The 20685-nt window shown below is 38.6% G+C and overlaps 1 non-coding gene across 1 annotated transcript; it reads right to left on the bottom strand.

The window, feature by feature from the left end:
- Positions 1-5855: 5855 nt before the first annotated feature.
- Positions 5856-5962, bottom strand: LOC133724049 (small nucleolar RNA R71). Its single transcript, XR_009853463.1, has one exon. It is a non-coding gene; the product is annotated as a small nucleolar RNA R71 (small nucleolar RNA).
- Positions 5963-20685: the final 14723 nt, after the last annotated feature.

The following is a 20685-nucleotide window of genomic DNA, read 5'->3' as shown; positions in this document are numbered from 1 at the left end:
CAAGAATTAATCATGTATTTATCGAGAGTTAAATAAAAGGTATACACAACATATAAACATGTAGGACTTGGGAGCAACAATGGTGAGTGGTTGGAGCTTAGCATGATTCACCTCACAAAGGATATACACTCTTTCTTCTCTCAGAATTCAAGGGTCATGCTTAAAAGCTTCTTATTCATTCAAGTATATGTGAGAGATGATATATATATTTTTTCAAACAAGTAGCTCACATATCACAAACGAAAAGCACATATATCAATTTTTTTTTTCCAAAAGATCTCATGAAGGATATCAATCACATGCACGAATGAACCCAAGCCATATGTTCAACAGTTATAAACTCATCTCCACAGATCAAAGGCTACCCCATCTTAAGGATAAAAAAGGTCTTATAAAAGGGTTGTAATGGGGCCAAGGTTTAAGGTTAATAGAAACGAAGGGATAAAGAAATCACAAAGGTATTCTAAAAACAAAGTAGAGCCCATGTTGATGTAGAGAGACCACTTTCCAGTTTCCACCATGTCTTCAACATCATGCATCCATAGAGGCCTCATTGTGAATTGGACAAAGACCAAATTTTTCTTGAATGGGCCTTCACTTCAAAGTTAACTCCAAATCTACTAAGTATAGGGGACTAAAATCCATAAAACATAAACATTTTTTTTTTCTTTAGCCATACACATATTCTTTTTTTTTTTTCGATTTCATTTTTTCTTTCTTTTTCTTTTTCACGGCAATTACATATACAATTCTCTCATGGACAAGTCTACCCCCACACTTGAGCTTTCACCTCTTCTCATTCTTCAATCCTGACGCCTTCTTCCTTTGCAAAGTCTCAAAATAACTCCACTAAGTCTTTAGAACAAAGGGTCAGGATGTAACTATACCAAGGTTAAGGGTCACAGATTTTTGGGGTGATGAAAGAAAAGGCTAAAAATGTAGGCTCAAAGGGGGTTAAACTAGGGGAGTCCCACGACGGGCACAAATATGGACACATGTTTATTTGGCTATGGTGGTAAAAAAATCCTAAAGTGCCTTTATCCTTTCCAGAATCAGGGGTATGTATTGATAAAAGTTTCAACAAGTATAAAAGTGACTTCTAGCATTCTCTAGTCCATTAAATAGCTATGACATGTAATCAATCAAATGAAAGAATAATGAGATCAACTAAGCATTGCCAAGAAATTCAAGAATATATTTTTCATTTATCACTCATCAAAGAAAGGGCACATGGCTCAAATTCTCACAAGGGTTATTTTGAATCAAAACTTGTTTTAGCATGCTCATAATCTGTATCATGTCAACAAATCCATATCCACTACACAGTTATATGTCACATATAAGTCTCATTTAACCAAAGAAAAATAACAAACTTCATCTCAATATTGTGATCATCTTTTACACATGCTTTCAGAGATATAAATTCATCCTAGACAGTTGAAAGGACAATCCTAAGACTCAAAAACAAACAAAAGACATAAAAAAAAACAAAAACAATTTCAACTTCTACAAAACCTAAAACGAAAATATTTTTTTTTCTTTTTCGACACTTTATATTTTTTTCTCTGTTTTTTTTTCAATTTTTATGGATTTTCCGATTTTTAACTAACCTAAAAACAAAACCTAAAAACCTAAAATCAACAACCTAAAATCAACAAAGTTAACGTTAACCTTCCCCCCACACTTAAATCATACATTGTCCTCAATGTAAAACAATTCAAAGCATGCAAAGCACAAAATAAGCATATAAGGGAATAAATCACGAACCAACTTTATTGAATAGCCAAAAAGATTACACAATCACTAACCAAAAATTGTTCCAAAAATAAAGACTAACGAAAAATAAAAAGAAAAAGATAGAGAGATCAAATCTGGTTTCTTATGGGGTGCCTCCCATGTAGCGCTTGGTTTTAACGTCTGCTCAGCCTAGACGTGGTCTTCCTTTTTACTCCTTAAGTGTTGGTGCCTTCAAAGCCTCCCTTTGGATTTGGAATGGTGTTGCTTGGAAGCTTCCCTTGTTCATGGAACTTGGTCATGAAGTCCACCACTTGTCCCATTTGCTTCTTCAAATCCGCTATATCCTTTCCATGGTTCTGTTGCCCTTGAATCAAAGCTTGAGTTGAGGAATTAAGCGTCTCAATGATCTTGTCATAGTTAGGGGACGTTCCTTGAGCTTGAGGAGGAGCTTGAGGTCTCTGATAAAATCCTCCCTGAGGTCCTCTGTTATAGGTGTTCTGATTAGAAACATTATCATTATCCCTCCACCTAAAGTTAGGGTGATCCCTCCAACCAGGGTTGTAGGTATTGGAGAAAGGGTCATTCCTTTGACGAGCTTGCCCTTGATTCTGATTCTGATACCCCAAGTAGTTAACACTTTCCCATCCACCATTTTCTATCAATTGAGGACATTGATCAGTCATGTGCCCTTGAGTAGAGCACACCCCACAAACTTGCGCCACTCCTTGAACCTTTGGCGTTAATACTTGTGACATAAGAGAGGTGAGTTTGTCCAATCTAGCATTCAAATCTGAATTGAGAGACACTTCCTTCACTTGGCGAGATGTACTCCCAACGCCCTCATATTGTTGAGCATTGGCAGCCCTATCAGCTATCAACTTCTTCTCAGCAGCTGGAGTCTTGTCCACAAAAGTACCTCCACTAGCAGCATCTAACATTTGGCGCTCAAGAGGGAGCAAACCCTCATAAAAGTTGCAAGAGGCTTTCATCCTTGAACTTGTGTTGGGGACATTGTGCCAAAAGATTAGAACCTTTCATAGTAGTTGGCGTAAGATTCATCTGCAGCTTGTTGAATTCCAGTGATTTTCTTCCTCATAGTAATAACTCTTGAAGCAGGGAAAAATTTCTCCAGGAATGTGATTACACGCATTTTTATGCATGTAATTGTATCCAAAACACTAGAAATATGCTAATACTTGAGCAAATTATAATGTTGTTAATCCAATTTTATTTGTTGTGTAGGAAATAAGCGGAATTGCGGAAATCGAGAGAAAATGGTGGAAAATTGGAGAAAAATGGAGTTTCCGAGAAAATGACAAAATTGTCAATGCGGTTCAACTGTGGTCAATGCCAATGAAAGGAGCGAAATCCAATTGCTTCCGATAATTTGTGCGGAAGTACATTGAGAAGAGAAGAACAAGAAGAAAAGAAAAGAAAAGAAAAGAAATGGAAAGGAAATTTAAAAAAAAAAAAAAAGAGTTATGACGTCATGCTGACGTCATCATGTTTAATTACATAATTATGCACGGTGGCTTTCCCTTTCCTGTTTCTTTCCTTTCATCCTTCCTCTCACATGCTGACACGTCAGCTACCCTATCCCTTCATGTCTGTCAAAAAAAAACAAAACGGCAGGACTCCTCTCTCTCAGAAAAAAAACAGTAGCCGACCCATCCATATATACTCTCTCACCCAACCATCAATTAGGCTATTCCTCTCAACCCAGACCTGCCGCACTCCCCATTTTCATATACCACCAGACCCATCCCATCCCTTCATCCCCTCTCTCTCTCTCACCCTACACCCAAAAACCACCCCTCCACACCATTTCTTCTCCTCACTAAGAACCTCCTCATCAAGATCCACCATCACCTCATCAAGATCCATTTTCCTCCTCATCAAGATTCACCTCACCAAAATTTCATCAAATCCTCATCAATTTCTCAAAGGGATTTCAAGAAGCTTCAAGGGATCTTATCTACATCAAGACTTGAGATTGGGTATAGTGGGAAGCCATAAATCAAGGTTTGTCATAATTGCTCCATAACAATTTGTGACTTGTTCTTGTTACTTTCCACTCCTCTTCACCTTTACCTCTTTAATTGATGAATATTATTGTTGATTTGTGGATGGGTTGTGAGTAGTCTATTTAGGAAGCTAGGGTTTGAGCCCTAGCATGGATTTAATGTAATAAATATGTTTTGATTTAATGGTTTTCAATTTCGTGTTTGGCATATGTTCTATTCTATAATATTTGACTTAGATGCATGCTTAGGAGCTTGATTAACTCTTGAATGTGTAGATGAGCATGTCTAGAACAAATTAGGGGACCTAATCACTTCTCTAATTTATGGCTAGGACACTTGTTTAGAACATGGTTAGTTACAATACCAATTTCGATTGTCGTATTGGCTAGCTTGGGAACCTTGATTCTAGGACTCTTCGCCTTTTGGTGCAACTAGAGGCCCTGACAAGGCTCTAGATTGTCCCAATTGATTTTCTACGACCCTTGATCCGGAGTAGGAATACCCTTTAAGGAATCTAATGACCCATGAGTCTTGAAAAGCCTTGGGTACGGTTCTTGATGCCATTATAAATTGAATGACCATTGTCAAAATATATTTGTGCATTAAATTTGGCTAGGAGGATACCCTAGTGACCTAATTTCCATTTATTGATTAGTTTCTATTATCTTTATCTTTACTTGCAATTTTAATTTTCAATTGTCAATTTTATTTTTCACAATCAAAATCAAATTTCACAAACCACTTTCATTGTCAATACCACTCGGTTGTGAGTTTCCGCATTCACTTGTGGTTCTCTTGACCAATTTTAGGCTTGGTTGTTCCGAGCCGAGCATGTAAATAGCTTGGTGCTATTTTTCTAGGTTTATTTGTTAATTGTTAGTGACTTAGTAATCGGCATAACCAAGGATTGGAGTTAACTTTTCAATCCCCGTGGTATGATAATTTCGGGTTCAAATATTTTCCCTTTCTTTGATGACCGTGCCCTTATTGCGCGTAAGTTGCATTTAAGTACCCAAATCAAATGGCGCCGTTGCCGGGGATTAAAGTGTAATAGCTTTAATCCCTTGGTTTTCGGTTGTTAGGTCACTTGCAATATTTTCTTAGTTTCAATTAATTTTTCTTTGTTTGTTTAGATTTAAAAAAAAAAAAAGTGTTTCTTTATTTTACTTTTCTTATTTTGATTATTTCCTACTTGTGTGTTTGTTTGTTGAGACATTGTGATTATTTCTATCGAAGTGACGGGCCTTGTATTACTTTGTAGTACATGTAAGACATGAGCATCGATAGCGATCGTCACTTGTCTTGACTTGTTTGTTAGTTTTTTATTAGGTTTCCTACTTAGTGGTTAATTTCTTGAGTTGTTGGTTTTCATCATTTCTTTGCTTTTGTTATTTTATTTTCTTGTTTAATTGTTGTCTTACTTTCTCTTAACCCCTCTCATTCATTGAAAAAAGTGAAATTTGATTCTCATTGCCTATTTTGTGAATTTTTGAGTACACATTACGTGGTCTCATTTTTGTTCCAAGGTGTATGAACGAAGCATCTTCTTTATATCAACCGATCACTCTTAGAAGCGGAAGGGTATTGAGTGAGGACACTAGAGGGAGACAAAGAAGGAGGATTCGAAGACCATTAGTGACCGAGAGTGCTCCACCCCGAGTTCTTGATCAAGAGAGAGTACCTTTAAGACATTCACAAGGAGAAGTCAACATGGGAGACGCACAAAATCCTCCCCAAGGCAAGACTATGAGGGAGTATACTAGCCCCACTATTGTTGATCACCCTTCTTGCATTGTACTCCCTCCATGTGACCATCACTTTGAGATCAAGCCAACTACGTTGAGCATTCTACCCACATTTAATGGCATGGCTTTGGAAAACCCTTATGACCACATTGCGGAGTTTGAGCAAGTGTGTACTACCGTTCAACCTAATGGTCTCACTTCTAATGGTTTGAAGCTTAGATTATTCCCTTTCACACTCAAGAACCATGCGAGAAAGTGGTTGAGCAAGTTGCCTCCTAGATCAATACGTACATGGGTTGAGATGCAAGAAACTTTCTTAGGAAAGTACTATCCTCCTTCAAGATCTTCCAATGTTAGAGATGAGCTAATTGCATTTAGACAACACCCTCAAGAGAGTTTTCATGAGTGTTGGGAGCGCTTTAAGGATCTTGAGATGTCATGTCCTCACCATGGGTTAGAGAAGTGGTTTCTTGTGGACAAGTTCTATAGAGGATTGATGGCGGACCAAAGACAAAGAGTTGACACTTTTAGTGGTGGAACTATTGCAAGCAAGCTTCCGGATGCCGCTTGGGACACATATGAAGAGCTTTCACTTAATTCCCTTCATTGGGATGATCATGATGCAAAGAGACAACAATCACCTAGCAAGGAGAGTACACCTAGCCGAGGTGGTATCTATGAGGTTCAAGGAACATCATCCGGGCCTTCTATGCATGAGTTCAAGAGGTTAGAAAGCAAGATTGACCAATTTCTAAACCAACTGAACCAGAATCCTCCTCAAGCCCAAGTTAAGATGGCAACTTCTACATCATGTTTGCTTTGTGAGAGTCTAGCACATTCCACTCAAGAGTGTCACTTATTATCCAAGTTTCCGGACTTTATTGAAGAACAAGTGAACCAAGTGGGTAATTTTGTGCCAAGGAACCAAAGAAATGATCCTTACTCTAACACTTATAACCCCGGTTGGAGGAATCATCCCAATTTTTCTTGGAGAGATCAAGGAGGTTCATCTAGTGCAGTTTAAGGTGGAAAGCAATGCTTTAGAGGTGGCCAAGGTCAAGACTCATCAAATGTTGCTCATTATGGCAATGCACACCAAGGAAGCACTCATTTTTCACAACATGGTCAACATGGACAGCAAGCATATGGGCCTAATTATCAAGGTCAATCAACCTCAAGTCATGGATTTCATGGTCAAAACACCCCTCCCGGGTTTACACAAGGTGTTGGCTCTAGTGGTAGCAAGTTTCAAGGCAATCCTAGCTCATTTCAAGGCTCCCACCAAGGCGAGAACTACAATTCCCCTCCTATTCTTCAAGGCCTTCCTATTCAAGCTCCAAGTGAACAAAAGAAGCTTAATTTTGAAGATTTGATGGGAGAGTTTCTCAAGGTTCAAACTTCTACTAATACAGAGACCAAGCAAAGCATCTCTTCACTAGTTCAAGGGTATCAAACTCTACAACAAGGCATGGCTAGATTAGAGGTACAAGTGGGCCAAATGGCCACCAACATGAGTGAGAGACCAAAAGGAGCCTTACCTTCACAACCGGAGCCAAATCCAAGAGGCCAAATCCGTGAATGCAATTCCATTACCACTCTACGTTCGGGGAAGGTATATGATAATCAAGTTTACATGCCCACATCTTCTAGTTTCCATACAAATCCTTTATTTGATGACGATGTTGATTTGCATTCATATGGGGCCAAGAGGGAAGAAAATGTACCTCTTGGCCATGTTGTTGATGATAATTTGCATTTGCATCATGATTCTTTATATTACAATGAGGATGGGACTGGAAGGGAAGAAAATGTACCTTCCGGTAATTATGGAGTGGGTGATGTGACTTTGAATGCCAAAGGAAGAAATAAAGGGGTGGATAAGGTAGCCGGAGGGGAAGAAAATATACCCTCCGGAGGAGCTAGTCTTGGTAAAGATTATGGCTTCTTGTCCTTTGAGAACAATGCAAGCAAATATGACTTGATTGATAGTGGCAAGGAAAGAGCTTTGTTGAGAAAGAAGACTTCTAGGGATGAGGATGTCTCGGACTCTAAATTAGATGGTGAGGCCATGAAGGCTAGGGACCCATCTAAGGCCGATGACACCTCTAGGAAGATTCTTGATGACATTAGACCCACCACTCATGAGTTTGAGCCATCTACTTCTAGAGAAAAAGAGGGGAGGAATAAGGAGGAAGATCTACATGTGCATGGTAGCTCTAGGGATAGGAGTGGTCCGGTCTACTCATCACTAGGCGAGGCCTTGAGGGCTAAGAACCCTAGTGGGACCTTGACTACCCTTAGGGGCACCACCGGAAATCTCACCTTTGATCCACCTCTTGATTTGAATACATCGGAGCCACCACTTCCTTATCCTAATGCCACAAGAAGAGATAATTCAAGAAGGGGTAAGAAGAAGAGTGGCTTGATGAGAGAGATACAAGAAATATTTAAGAAAGTGGATGTCAATATCCCATTGATGGACCTCATTCATCAAGTGCCGGTGTATGCTCAATTTCTCAAGAGCTTGTGCATGAACAAAAAGAAATTCAAAGCCGATGAGACATTTGAGTTGAAGGAGGAAGTAAGTGCAATTATCCAACGAAGACTACCACCAAAGATGCAAGATCCGGGGAGCTTTACCATAGGGTGTACCATAGGAGAGAAAGTGTTTGAAGGAGCTCTCATGGATTTAGGGGCGAGTGTCAATTTGATGCCCTTGGCTATATATCGGAAGCTACAAATTGGAGAGTTGAAGCCTACATCAATTAGATTGCAATTAGCGGATCGTAGCACAAGGCGTCCGGTGGGAGTTGTAGAGGATGTGTTAGTGAGAGTAAATAAGTTTATTCTACCGGCCGACTTTGTAGTGTTGGATATGGGTGAAGACCCCTACCTTGATAATGAGTTACCTATCATTCTAGGCCGTCCATTCATGGCAACGGCGGGTGTGAAGATTAATGTGTTGAAGGGTACCATTAGACTCAAGGTCTTAGGAGACAAAGTGAAGATTAAAGTGTACAATCCATTCTATCCGTCGGACATTATGAAGGTGGTATTTTCTATTGATTTGGTGAAAGGTAATGAAGCCAAGAGTGAGCGGATCTTTGGACCCTTGAATCCTTCCAAGCCTACAATCCGTGCACAAAATCATTTTTCACCTATTTGGGGCTATGACAATGAGCCACCATTGAAGCATGATGATGTCATTCCTACTTCTACTTTGGAGCCTACTATTGAGCTTGAAAAGCAAACAACCCCTACTCTTGAGACTTATGAGCAACACGAGAAGAAGAGTCCACTATTAAGTGAAGCACACGAGGAGTCAATCAAGAAGTTAAGGGAGGTTTGTGGGGTTATCAAGAAGAAGGAAAGATCTAAGATGTATTATTGGCCTCCACCTCCAAGCTACAAGCTCGCTTCTTCAATTGCTAGATGTTTTGGAAATGATAGTGTGACTAGCACAATTGTTGTGGGTGGTAAGAAGACATCCTTTGAACCACCTTGAGGAAGAAGAGTGAAGAAGACCGGCTTGGGGTCTTTAAAAACAAGCGCTTCTAGGGACGCAACCCTAGGTGTTTTTGAAATTTACTCGTTCATTTTGCATCAATAAGGCTATTTAGCCATCTTTTTGGGAGGATGGGCGGTGTTTGGCGGTGGAAGTGTGAAGAAAGTAAGAATGTCGTGGTGTGCAGTTTCTGTCCAGAAAATTCAGTTGACTTTGGGTGACTATAGCTTCCATTCTACATGATATTTTGAGTTGGAATTTTCTGTAGCAATTCCCCTACATGTCTACTGTCTTGTGCCAAAATTTGAGCCACTTTGAGTCACTGGAACTCTAGTTATTTAATGTTCAATGCATGGAGGTCAGAACAAAGACAGCTACTGTAGAGTGACTTTGAGAAGCTACACCCGCTACATATTAGGCAATTTGGAGCTACAATTTTACAGAGATGTATCTTCACATGTCCTATATATGCTGGAAAAACAGTTTTAAATTTGAACCTTCCTAGCTTCAGATATTGTGTTCCAAAGTGACAGAGGTCAGAAACAGGGCACAGCAGAAACTGCAGAACAGATTAGTGAGTTTGGATGCTAACGATTTTTGACTCAGAAATTATATTTCAGTGAAATTTTACCATCAGGTAGCTTTATGAGTCTAGTTTTATATCCCGTTAGTCTCACCATCTTTGCTCCTCTGGAACTTCAGATATTTCTATTTTGGTGACTGAGGGTCGGCAGAAGACTTCATGACAGATCAGCAATTTTGACCAGCTTTGGTTTTCATCTCATTTGGATATAGGTGGCTCACTTTATATGGATAGAAAGCTCTATGAGTCTACTTTCCAACTCAAGGGGTCTCACTTACTTATCCTTTTTGATTTTGAGATATGGGCATTAAAAGACAGAAAGGTCATTGCTGGAAGTTTTCTGCACTCACTAGTTTTTGTTCACTCTGGTTTGTTGGACTTCTTTGCACTTCATTCCATCTGTGGAGGGTAATATATGGGCAGTTGTGAGTTATGTTGGAGGTGGCAAAGCCTATGATCTTAATGGAGGACCTTGTCCTTATTCTTTGGTGGCCTATTTGTGACGCATTGCTCTTTGGACACTATATATTTCTCAATGGAGTCGATCTTTCATGAGCACCTAGAGCTAGCTTGGAGCATACGTTAAGGAAGTCAAGGTCTTGTGCCTTGAGGTTGGTGTCTCATATTTGTCTTCTTCGAAGGTCGTGAGCAATGGAGGTCTACAAAGGGGGTTTTTCGTATCTTTTCTCTGCATTTAGATTTTCATTTTCGTAGTTAAATTTTTGTGCCTTCGCCCGAACTTCACTCTCATGCCTAAATCCGACACGGATTTTAGCTTTTGAGCACACTTTACAACATTGAGGACAATGTTGGTTTTAAGTGTGGGGGTGAGGGCTCGGGCGCCTATGAAAAAAAAAATTATGTTTTTTAGATTAGCTTTTTGTAATTATATTTTAGTGGTTAATGCCTTTTTCCAATCCCAATGACGAGAGATGGACTTAACTTGTTATGATTGTGGATAGATTAAGCATGATCTAGGACTTCGAATTTGTTTTGCGATTAAGTGCATATGTGACCTATGCTTGACTATATGTGTGCACATAGCCTATGGTTAGGTTGGTTCATCATAGTTAGAGAAGCATATAGATTATTTGATTAACTTGCATGCCTTATTTGTGAGCTTTTGAGCCTAATATCTATAGTGTATGCATTGTTCATTCACTTTTTCTTTCATGTGTGTACAATTTCATGACATTGCGTATCTAGAACTTGCTTGAGACCTCTCGAGGCTACTTTTAGCTTGCGACATGATAGAAAGGATTGCGGCATTAGGACTATATACCACCATGGCCAAAGAAGCATGTGCCCAAAGATATTTACCACTAGATTGCCACTTTGAGCCTATGTATATATTTAGCCTTTTTGTTCATTACCACCACAAATCCCTACCTACCCTAAACACTTTTATCTTACCCTTCCATGGTAGTTGGTGAAGCGATTCGAGAGAACGCCTTTATGTTTGAGTGCTTCAAAAGAAAAGAAAAGTCAAAAGTGTGAGGTTAGAAAAGAATAAGTGTGGGGGTGAGTGATTTTGTATAGAAAAGAAAGTTTCGAAAGAGTTCCAAAAAAAAAAAAAAACAAAAAAAAAAAAAAAAAAGAAGAAGAAGAAGAAGAAAGTTTGTGAAAATAGAAAGAAAGTTCAAGGAAAAGAAAAGTAGAAAAAGAAAAAAAAAAGAGTTAAAAAAAAAAAAGAAAAAAAAAAAAAAGAGTATTACGTAGTATAGTATGGGTTGTGCATTGGGATTAGAGTGAGTGAGTTAGTATTTGAAAGCAAAGTCATATATCTCTACAAGAGAGAGTTGCTTCACCGATTTCTATGGACTTTGTATTTCCTTATCCTTCATTTCTTATAGCCACTTGCCCTTAGCCCCATTACAACAAAATAAAAGACCTCTTGATCTTGAATTATGGGTTACCTAGCGGAGATGAGATCGAAGAGCAAGCATATGGCGGCGCGTGTTGTGAAATTGCTTTTGAGTGAAACACATATAGCCCCTAAACACTTGAGCGGTAATATTTAGTGAACCTATGTGAGTTTAGCGAGTTATATCGGGTCTTCTATGTGCCTATTTGATTGTGGTGGATTGATTTGACACATGGTCAACACATGCATATACTTGAGCATTTTTCACATGTGCTTCTTAATTGCCTTACAAATTTATAGTTTCTATGTCATGCTTTGTCGACTTCATGGTCATGTACATAATTACTACACTATTTTTTATATTTGTGAGTTATTAGATTTTCGGATTATATTTCATTTAGTTTGCTTGAGGACAAGCAAAGTTCAAGTGTGGGGGTGTGATTACACGCATTTTTATGCATGTAATTGTATCCAAAACACTAGAAATATGCTAATACTTGAGCCAATTATAATGTTGTTAATCCAATTTTATTTGTTGTGTAGGAAATAAGCGGAATTGCGGAAATCGAGAGAAAATGGTGGAAAATTGGAGCAAAATGGAGTTTCCGAGAAAATGACAAAATTGTCAATGCGGGTCAACTGTGGTCAATGCCAATGAAGGAAGCGAAATCCAATTGCTTCCGATAATTTGTGCGGAAGTACATTGAGAAGAGAAGAACAAGAAGAAAAGAAAAGAAAAGAAATGGAAAGGAAATTTTTTTTAAAAAAAAAAAGTTATGACGTCATGCTGACGTCATCATGTTTAATTACATAATTATGCACGGTGGCTTTCCCTTTCCTGTTTCTTTCCTTTCATCCTTCCTCTCACATGCTGACACGTCAGCTACCCTATCCCTTCATGTCTGTCAAAAAAAAAAAAAAACGGCAGGACTCCTCTCTCTCAGAAAAAAAACAGTAGCCGACCCATCCATATATACTCTCTCACCCAACCATCAATTAGGCTATTCCTCTCAACCCAGACCTGCCGCACTCCCCATTTTCATATACCACCAGACCCATCCCATCCCTTCATCCTCTCTCTCTCTCTCACCCTACACCCAAAAACCACCCCTCCACACCATTTCTTCTCCTCACTAAGAACCTCCTCATCAAGATCCACCATCACCTCACCAAGATCCATTTTCCTCCTCATCAAGATTCACCTCACCAAAATTTCATCAAATCCTCATCAATTTCTCAAAGGGATTTCAAGGAGCTTCAAGGGATCTTATCTACATCAAGACTTGAGATTGGGTATAGTGGGAAGCCATAAATCAAGGCTTGTCATAATTGCTCCATAGCAATTTGTGACTTGTTCTTGTTACTTTCCACTCCTCTTCACCTTTACCTCTTTAATTGATGAATATTATTGTTGATTTGTGGATGGGTTGTGAGTAGGGTGGACTTCTTCCTCTCAACGTCCATGACTTACCCTCAGCAAGGTTTGGGAAAACAATAGAAAGAGGAAGCCCTCCTTCAACAGTGGACGTAGAGAGGTCCCTGATACTCTGATTAGCCTCATTAGCCATTTCATGTTCTTCTTCTTCAGAGGGTGGTGTATGAGGTGGTGTAGGTGATAAAGGTGGTGTGAGTTAAGGTGATGGTGAGTTGGATGAAATGAGTGGTGATGGCGTCAATGATGGTGGAGATGGAGTTGGTGTAGGTGATGTGGATTCCTCTGAAGAATGTAAGTACCTCTTCCCTTGATCATTAAATGTGTATGGCTTGAAATTCAAAGGAGAAGGTCTTCTATATTCAAGTTGTGGAGGATTCTGCAAACGCTTAAGTCTTTCTTCAATCTCTCGTGCACTAGGGATCTTAGAAGGCTCAGACATTCATAGAAATCCTGAACAACATTAAAAATTAAATAAGTTAGTAAACTATACAATAAAAGAAACACAAGTTAATACAAGTACAATGTCACATATAAACAATACAAGTATATTTTATACAATTACACGTATATTTATATGTATACAACGAAAATTACAAGTATGGTGTAAGTATAAAACCGGTTTTTACAATTTTAGGAGTGGATTTATGAAATCGAGCAATTTATAAGAATTTAAGTCCAACTACAAGCTTTCAATTGATCGAACGTGCGGCCCAAGTCATCTAGACACAAGCTTCCTTTCATATCTTTTGGGCAACCTTACTGAAATGGCCAGGTGGGGGAGGACGAACACAAGAGGTAGAAATCATTTTGGCTTGAGCTACTCCCACATAGTGGTTTAGGCCCAATTGTATGCACTTCTAAATTCAAAACCCGTCATGGACGTTGTCCCCTTTCTAGACACCACTCCACATAGGCTATACTTACTAAGATACAAAGTTCCACAAGTGTGAAGATAGTTCAACAAGTGTTAATAAAAACCGCCCTCAACTTTAAGGGACCTGGACTAGGTGCCCTTAAAGGGTTTAGGTTAATATTAACAAAAGAGATTTCACCTATTCCAATCAATATCAACTCATAATTAAAATTAAATCCAAACAAATAACCATCAAACATAAATCTCGAAAACAATTTTTTATTACATATTTTACAATTTCCAACGCCATATAATCAAGAGATAAATAGAATTTAATCCCCTGCAACGGCGCCAAAAATTGACGTACACAAATTAGTGTATCAATTTAAAACCCTATCAATGTAGTAAGAATAAGTAGGGATCGTTCTCAACCGGGGATTAGGGCCTAATTAATTCCTGAAAAATAAACGTTAGTAAAACAAATTAAAGAACAATTATATACAATATTTACGAAAATTATATAAGGGGATTGAGAATTTAATTCATCTAACAACTAAGTAATATACACATGTGACACATCAAAACCAAGAATCAAATAGAATTTAAATGAATGGAACGAAAATAATATGTAATTAACTACTATTAACACGTTGGCAAGGTTTCAAACATCAAATCACGAATCAAAATGTATCCAAGCATAGAATCAATCAAGAACAAAGATGAACGCATGCAAAGTTCTTTTTACTTCCCTTTATTAAATTAACTAGATGAACGCACCATAGTTAACCTTATTAATCATGCAATTACTAGTGGTAGCTAATCACTAACAAAAACACTCATAACTCATTAAGAATCATGAAAGTTTAATCAATTCAAGTCAAGCACACAAGTTAGAACGCTAATCAAGCATGCATGACTCATTGTTAATTTACCTAAGTATTTTTAGGTTTTCCACCGAAATTATTAAAGCCTAGAATGCTAGTACCTTAATATGGATTCAATTACATGTTCATCAACCTAAGTATGCATCCAAAGATCAATTAACACATAAGAATTGGGATTGAAGTTCGAAATTAACAATCATGCAAGCATATAATGAAATCGCAATTTTTCTTTTGAAAACCTAAAACCGAATTCATGCTTCATAGTATTTGGAAATCACATAACTAAATTCAATATTTCATCAACCATAGAAATCGCAAGTCATAATCCAAGAACATAAAACCAAATCGCAATTTAATCAAAACCCGAAATAGTTTTACATAGTTCAAAACCGAAAACAGAAAATAGGGTTCCATGGTTACACTTTTTGATCTTCAAGGACGCAAGAAGCTTCAAAAGGTGATGGAATGGATGAGAGCTACGGCAAGGATGCTTGAATGGATGAATGGATGCTTCACGGTCTTGAACTTTGGATTTCTTTGAAGTTGCCGAAACTTGGAAGAGAAAGGGGAGTGTTTGTGTATTTTGATTCTGAATTTTGTGGTGTGTCGAATGTCTTCACAAACTCCCTTTATATAGTGAACGGCAAGGGCTAGGGTTCCCTTGAATTTCTCTTTAATTGCGTCACTTCGACCAATAGAAAAATAGAATGAAAATTGGAGAGCAAGTAACCTTCTATTGCCGAATCCTTCCATGTATCTAGACATATTTTCGGCCTCCCTTGTATGTAGAGTCATAAACCAATTCTTATTCCTCTATTTTCTCTCATAAAATCCCAAGAAAATCCAATAATATCTCAATATATATCTTGCCGAAATCTTCTAGTACTCCCTTTTAATTCTCACGGAAAAAGCATGTAGAATGGCCCTATGACTCCTCAAAAACGTCAAGAAGGATCTAGAGCATCATGTGCAAGTCACATGCTTCAAACTTCGGGCCAAACTTCCCAAAATGGGCCAGTTCGAAATTATTCTTCATATTGCCGAAATTCCTTCATTATTCTAGAACAATCTTTAACTATCTTGAGTCATCTTCAAGACATAGCATCTCCTAGCCTCACCAGGTCTCCTAGTCCAACTGGGACTCTGTCATTTCTCATTTCCGAACATCATTTTTCCGAGCTCACCCCTAGTTGCATTAGGATTCCTACTTCAACTGGGATTCCTTTTCCTGGTAGAACTGGGAAAACTTCATTTCTCCATTTCTTTCCCATTTATGCGCCACATTTCCTCCTTAATTGCCTTCATTTCTTTCATTTCTAGCTCTTCTTAGCTCATTTCTTGCGTTTGAAGCTCAAATGTACCTAAAAACACAAAACTAAGTTAGAAATGATATTGTTAAGAGAATAACTAAGTAAAATGTAGAGAAAATGATACTAAAAACATAGAAAATATTCGTCCGATCAATCAACCTTTGGACTTCTTTCACAAAAGAAAACTTCTTAAGAGAAAAAAGATGAAGGATTTGTGTTTTCTCTTCAACTAAGGGAGTTTTTGATCAATTTTGCATTTGATCTTCAAGCTTGTAGGAAATATGATTAGATCATATGTTTATATAGGCTAGAATTAATCACTAAAATAAGTAAGTGACTAATATAGTAAGTTGAGTGGTTGGTCTAGTAAGGTGAGTGACTAATATAGTATTTAAAGGAAATGTTTAAAAAAATATTTGGGTTACTTCTAAGTTTAACGAATCTTAGAGTGTTCTACAGTGATACTAAGTTTTGGGTTATTACACCCTTTGACAGGACCGGTCCCGGGTTTTACCCTGAAATCCGAGCTGGCCCTGCGGGGCCCACCTTAGAAGAAATTTTACAAAAAATTTGGTGGAACTTCCCCCTAAAAATGAACTACCCAAAACCTGTAAACCACACAAATACACTTCTAGCAAACCAACCTTATTCTCTTGGATCCACCCTGCTCCCCCAAGTCACAACATCTCTCATTTCACAAGTACAAGTCTCAACTTGATAACATTAATCCTACAAGTTATCAGAGCAATTCTAATCCACTAGGTAACAAGGAAAACATAAATGAGGAACACTTGTAGGATTAATGAGGAAATGTATTTAAGGGGGGGGGGGGGGGTGGAACTGTGAGCCCCGAAAAAATGTATTGAGCTTATGGAAGATCGTACGAAAAATTATTTAACGATCTCGACAATTGTCAAAGTGCTCGAGAATATTTTCAGAAATTTTCGTAAAGTAAAATCCTCGATTTAGGAGTTGGATAATAAAGTACACGACACGACACGACGAGTTCGTGGAAATTTTTGGGGAATTTTCCGGATACCCAAGCTATTTATAGCAATTTTTCGGAGTTGTGGGATTTTAGAAAATGAATTAAAGAAATAGAAATTAGGTGGTGCGATCTGGACCGTTTATTCTCTCCACCGATTGATCTAGGCCATCTATTTCATTTTAAAAGGAGAAGGACTAAGTCAGATTGATCCAGAACACACGAGAGAGCATCAGAGCTCTCTGACCCGAACTGCAACCCGCGACCCGACCAGGCGACCCGACCCGAAATCGCTCCTCTGGCCATCTCTCCGCGGCGGACCACCGGAAAAAGCTTCGCCTCGCCGTCGCCTACGTCCCTGTGTCCTTGAATCGTCCATGCACTGAACGGAGAAGAAAATCCGACGACGAGAAACCCAAACCTTCACCGGCAACCTCTGCAGTTTCCGGCGCCTCCGACCACCGTCTGGGCATTCTGTGGTATAAAACCTTCTCTCCTTATCATGATCTACACCCCAGTATACTTAGTTTTTCAATGTGATCGAGTTTTGACAATTTGGTTTCTAGGTTGCTCTGGGCCTCGTCGCAGTTCCTCGCTGCTGGCGACTCCCCCGGCCTTTCTGGCTTCGTCTCCTACTCGATTTCAGGTCTAGGCGAGATGGTGAGAAGTTTTCTGGGATTGTAGCTCGAGAAATCATTAGTTCATCACCATTCCAGCTTCGGTAGTGAGCTCGGGAAGCTGAGTTTGGGTCGATTCAAGGGATTTCCGATTTCGAAGGTAGAATCTCGAACTAGATTCTTGTGTTGGCTATGCGACGTTGTTTGCATGTGCAGAATGGGTTGGTTGTAACTTGATTTGAATTGATGAGGTTGTGTGGTTTGATGATTTAAGATTGTTCTGGTTTTGCAAGTTATTGCCTTGTTGGTGTTGCTAAGGCAGATTATTTGAAATGGTTGTGGAATAATTGAAAAATGGTCAAGCTTGGGTGTCCTTAGTAGTTTTGGACCACCTTGTGTAGAAATTGGAAAGTATGGATGTCCATAGTAATTCTATCGGAATTGCTATACGACGAAACTTGAAATAGAAGTAAGGTTGAGTGTTGAACGATTTGAAATTGGAAACATGATCTTTGCTTGTGCTTTTGTTAGATTGATAGTAAGTAAAGAAAAGAAAATATCTATATATATATATATATATATTGGGTGGCCTTAGTAAATCGGGTGCACTTAATATATATTTGGTCGATTTCGTAAACTTCAAGTGAAGGTTCGGTAATTTGGGTTAATTATCGAACTTGCTGCGATTGGTCAAACGTGGTCAAATTGGTCAACTCCTGGTCAAACCAGGAAAACTTGATTGTACGATTTGTACTCGTCGAGATTTCAATTATTAGTCCAATAAGATATTAACTATCGAAATGTCGGAACTTAGGACTCCAGTTACCCGAGGAACGGAAGGTTCGCAACTCTCGGAGTACGTGAGGAAAAGCATCGTGAGTCTAGGTAGGGATTCAGAACTCTCCTCGAAGCATGTTTTTACTTCCTTAGTTGTTTTCAATATGATGCATGTTACATAGTGTGGCTTGGTTAAGTTAAAATGCGATGCATACTGACCAAACCGTATGAGAAATGTGATGGCTTGAGAGCGAAATGGGCACTGACTTCCTTGGGTTCGATTCCCTAAACCTCCGGAGGGTTAGCCACACCGGTCGGACGGTGAGCGATCGCAATGACGACCCGATCCGTGTGTGTAGCTAGGTAGCGGACGCTCTCGCTACGCTTACCTGGTGATAACTTAAATTGAGGTAAGGTCGTGTAGTGGGTCTATGGGACCGACCATCAGGTAAAACTTGGATTTGGCACCGTATTTATTTAAGCATCATGCATCAGTTTTCAAGTTGAAAAAACATTAAAATTTGTCGTTCCTTTTAAATACTTGGTTTAAGCATGTTTTCATACTGGAGCTCCAAAATCTATTTATCGGTTTCAAGCCTAGTCGAGTTAGAGTTCCTATTGAGCAGTGAGGACGAAAGCTCACCCCTACAACAGTATGAATGCAGGTACTGTGCACTGGTGACGGGACAGTAGCGGGCGGAGCTGGGTGTGCGAAAGCTTGGTAAATCATCGTTTGGATTTAATTTTAAATTATCTTTCTCGAACTTCGTGTTTCGGAGCTTGTCGTTATCTAGCCTCGTGTTAAATTCAGTTGAATTCTCTTTCATTGAAATCCGTACCTTGTGTGAGCCTTTATCCAAGTTCTGGACGAACGAAATAGATTTTAGCAATTCAAGTTTACACCTCAAAAATATTTGTAGCTTCCGCTGTGTTTTACAAAAAGTTTTTCAAACAAAATGCCTAGCGGTTCTCTAGGATGTAAATCGGGCGTTCGGTTTATGTTTTAGAGACTCGCGGTACTGTGACGTGCTTAAGCTGGTGAGGTGCAGCTTGGGGCGTTACAACCGCTTTCATCAAATATGGCGGCCGGAATCGGAAGAAATCGCCGGAGAAGACCAAACTGCTACAGTGGGAGATTTCGGCTTATATCTCTTGTCTCCGGCCAAATCGCCGTGAGCCTCGGCCACAGCCTTGTAGAGGAGGAGGAGACGAATCTAATGATAGCGGTGGCGCCCGATTGGACGTTGGACGGCGGAGAAAAGCCGGAAAAACTAAAAACCCGAAGAGAGAGAGGATGGAAGGAAGAGAGAGAAAGTCGAGGGCGGGGGGGGGGTTTCTCGAAATGGAAACTTACCTCAGTAAAAATCCTATATATAGAAAGTTACCATGAACAGTAACTTTACCTTTTCGCTTATAACTTTTTCATACGAACTCCGATTTAAGTGTACCACATGTCCACAGACTCGGTTTAACGTTCTCTACAACTTTCGTGAAGAAAATTTTCTCAAATGACAAACGATACAAAAAGTTAACTTTTAGGGCCCCCTAAAAGATCGAAATGGAGTCAAAAATAAAAATAAATGTCGTTTACCGTCCGAAAGACTAGTAAACCGGTAACTTGAGATCCGGGACGTAACACCCTTACCCGCCCAAAAGGCCAGAGCCTCTAGGCCGGGTCGGGCCGGCCTTCCGAATAGGGCCAAATATGGCCGAAATGGGCCTTAATTTGTTTAACAAAAAGAAATACATTATTTTTATTTTTTTTTCTTAAAATGTGGCTCAATGGTTATATAGGTAATACAAGACTCATTGTTTTTTGTTGATCATATTTAATAAATACACACACACACATATATACATATTGAAATTAGTTTATAAGTTATAACATTTATAAAGATTAGTTAAGGTGGTTATATTCAATTAACTATCTCTCTAAATCTCTCAAAATTAATTGTTATTTAACAAATGAAACAAAAATTAAAGAAAATAAACCTTAGGAAATCAATTACAAAAAAAAAGATAAGTTGTATGTTATAGAAAAATATATATATATATATATGTACTAGTCTACAATCACATGCTCTGCATGTGTAAGAAAAATTTTAATTGTAAAAAAAAAAAAAAAAATTATCTACAAAAGAAAATAGATCTATTATTGCAGAGAGAAAATAGTGGGAGAGAAAAGTGGAGGTTGTGAGATAATTTCTTTTCAATTTTCTTAATAAAATCTATTTTATAATTGTCCTATTTATCCTTACGATTTAATTTATTGTCAAAGTTTTTTAATCTTTCAGGGTTAAATCTGTCAAAATTTTCAGTTTTGGCTAACAAAGCCTCTTTTCTTAATAATAGTATAGATATATATA

This window comes from Rosa rugosa, chromosome 7 (assembly GCF_958449725.1).
Source record: "Rosa rugosa chromosome 7, drRosRugo1.1, whole genome shotgun sequence".
Classification (NCBI taxonomy): Eukaryota; Viridiplantae; Streptophyta; class Magnoliopsida; order Rosales; family Rosaceae; genus Rosa; species Rosa rugosa.
Note: the sequence above shows the minus strand (reverse complement) of the source record. Positions and strands in the feature narration are given on the sequence as shown.